Source organism: Apium graveolens, chromosome 1 (genome assembly GCF_009905375.1).
Source record: "Apium graveolens cultivar Ventura chromosome 1, ASM990537v1, whole genome shotgun sequence".
NCBI classification, from domain to species: Eukaryota; Viridiplantae; Streptophyta; class Magnoliopsida; order Apiales; family Apiaceae; genus Apium; species Apium graveolens.
The window spans coordinates 3,747,972-3,751,433 of NC_133647.1; positions in this window are offsets into that span (position 1 = coordinate 3,747,972).

Here is a 3,462-nt window from a genome sequence, read left to right on the forward strand (position 1 = left end):
TTCGCAAGAAAAACTAGATAACTTTAGTTGTCCTCTTATATTAAAAGCAGTCCAATTTCATTTTTGTCTTTGGAATATTAAAATATTATGAAAAAATTGTAATATATATTTGTACAATTTTTGCTTTTGTTTTGTAACTATAGTTCGATCATGTCAAGTGCATTTTGACCGGAGGTTTTTCAACATTTTAATTAAATAAGTGAAAATAATTAGATGGGGATATAGTCAAATTATTAGGAAGGTAGATTAGATTTAACTGTACTCCGTAAAACGAGGTAAATGATAGACTAAAAAGGTTGATAAGTTTAAAAATATATATTTTCCGCCAGAAAAAAAAGATAACTTTAGTTGTCCTTTCAATTAAAAGGAGTCCAATTCCATTTTTTCTTTGTCTTTTTTCGTTGCATTATATATGATTAGTAGCATATATATGACTATATATATTAGAAAGGTAGATAATTTTAAAAATGTATCTTTTCTGCAAGAAAAAATAGATAACTTTAGTTGTCCTCTTCTATTAAAAGGAATCCAATTATATTTTTGTCTTTGGAATTTTAAAAAATTGTTAACATATATTTGTATAATTTTTTTTGTTTTGTAACTATAGTTCGATCAATGTCAAGTGCATTTCGACAAGAGGTTTTTTTTACTTTTTAATAAAATAAGTGAAAATAATAAGATGGGGGTATAATCAAATTATTAAGAGGGTGGATTAGATTTAACTATACTCCGTAAAATGAGTTAAATGATAGATTAGAAAGGTAGATAAGTTTAAAATTGTATCTTTTTTGTAATAAAAAGTAGATAACTTTAGTTGTACTCTTCTATTAAAAGGAATCCAATTCTATTTTTCTTTGTCTTTCTTCGTTCGAATGCGTATATATATGATTAGTAACACATATATATGATTATATAGATTAGAAAGAAAGATAAGTTTAAAAATGTATTTTTTTTGCAAGAAAAAGTAGATACATTTAGCTGTCATCTTTTATTGAAAGAAGTCCAATTCCATTTTTGTCCTTGGAATTTTACAATATTATCAAAAAATTGTTAACATCTATTTTTACTATTTTTGTTTTTGTTTTGTAATTATAGTTTGATCAATGTCAAGTTCATTTTGACGAGAGGTTTTTCAACATTTTAATAAAATAAGAGAAATTAACTAGATGGGGTATAATCAATTATTAAGAGGGTGGATTAGATTTAATTGTACTCCGTAAAACAGGGTAACTGATAAATTAGAAAGGTAGATAAATTTAAAAATATATTTTTTTCGCCAGAAAAAATAGATAACTTTTGTTATCCTCTTCTATTAAAAGGAGTCCAATTTCATTTTTGTCTTTTAAATTTTAAAATATTATCAAAAAATTGTTAAAATATATTTTTTACAATTTTTATTTTTGTTTTGTAACTATAGTTCGATCAATGTCAAGTGCATTTTAATAGGAGGTTTTTCAATATTTTAATAAAATAAGTAAAAATAATTAGATGGGGTATAATTAAATTATTAGGAGGGTGAATTAGATTTAATTGTACTCCGTAAAACAAGGTAATGGATAGATTAGAAAGGTAGATAATTTTAGAAATATATCTTTTCCGCGAGAAAAACTAGATAACTTTAGTTGTCCTCTTCTATTAAAAGGAGTCCAATTTTATTTTTGTCTTTGGAATATTAAAATTTTATGAAAACATTGTTAACATATATTTTTACATTTTTTGTTTTTGTTTTGTAACTATAGTTCGATCAATGTCAAGTGCATTTTGACTAGAGGTTTTTCAACATTTTATTAAAATAAGTGAAAATAATTAGATGGGGGTATAATCAAATTATTACGAGGGTGGATTAGATTTAACTATACTCTGTAAAATGAGGTAAATGATAGATTAAATAGGTAGATAAGTTTAAAAATGTATCTTTTCCGCAAGAAAAAAAAAAGATAACTTCAGTTGTCCTTTAAATTAAAAGGAGTCCAATTCCATTTTTTCTCTGTCCTTTTTCATTCAAATGTAGATATATATGATTAGTAGTAGATATATATGACTATATAGATTAGAAAGGTAGATAAGTTTAAAAATGTATCTTTTCAGCTAGAAAAAGTAGATAACTTTAGTTGTCCTCTTTTATTAAAAGGAGTCCAATTCCATTTTTGTCTTTGGAATTTTAAAATATTATAAAAAAATTGTTAAAAGATATTTGTACAATTTTTGTTTTTATTTTGTAACTATAGTTCGAATAATGTCAAGTACATTTTGACAGTAGGTTTTTCAATATTTTAATAAAATAAGTGAAAATAATTAGATGGGGTATAATCAAATTATTAGGAGGGTGGATTAGATTTAACTGTACTCCGTAAAACGAGTTAAAGGATAGATTAAAATGGTAGATAAGTTTAAAATATTATATTTTTCGCAATAAAAAGTAGATAACTTTAGTTGTTCACTTCTATTAAAAGGATTCCAATTCCATTTTTCTCGGTGTTTCTTCGTCTGAATGCGGATATATATATATATGATTAGTAGCAGATATATATGATTATATCGATTAGAAAGAAAGATAAGTTTAAAAATATATTTTTTTCGCAAGAAAAAGTAGATAACTTTAGCTGTCATCTTCTATTAAAAGAAGTCCAATTCCATTTTTTCTTTGAAATTTTAAAGTATTATCAAAAAATTGTTAAAATATATTTTTACAATTTTTGTTTTTGTTTTGTAACTATAGTTCGATCAATGTCAAGTGCATTTGACAAGAGGTTTTTTAACATTTTAATAAAATAATTGAAAATAATTTGATGGGGTGTTAAAGGTTTTGCCTATTGGAATGGTGAGAAAGTCTTGTTAATTATAGTTTAGTAATCTGTATTATTTTATTTCTATCAATTCTGTCTTACAAATGGCGGGTAGAAGTACACCAGCACAGGAGATGGCGGAAAACTTTGCGCTCATCTGGCTGGAGGATGAGGAAGAGGGAGGTTTGATGTATGAAGAGCAGGAAGATATACAACCGGCAATGGATGTTCGTTGGTGCTTGGTAGGTCATTTCTTAACTGAATCTCCTATAGATTTCCAGGAAATGCAACATAGAATGGCTTCTTAATGGAGACCAGGACGGGGAGTGTATGTGAAAGAGCTGGAACTCAATCGTTATATCTTTCAGTTCTACCATGAAGTTGATATAAAGCGTGTCATAGAGGGCAGTCCGTGGACTTTTGGAAGATTTCAGTTGGTGTTTGAACGTTTAAAGGAAGGGGACAACCCACGAACCATCCAATATAACATAATTCTCTGATGGTGCAATTACATGGGATGGAACATGGATTTATGTCGCAACGGGTAGTCAACGATGTTGGTACCTATATTGGAGAGTTTGTGGATTTTGATCCAAATAATTTTGTTGGAGTGTGGAGATATTACTTACGGGTAAGGGTCTCAATACCCATTGATGCACCTCTCAAACGGAGGATG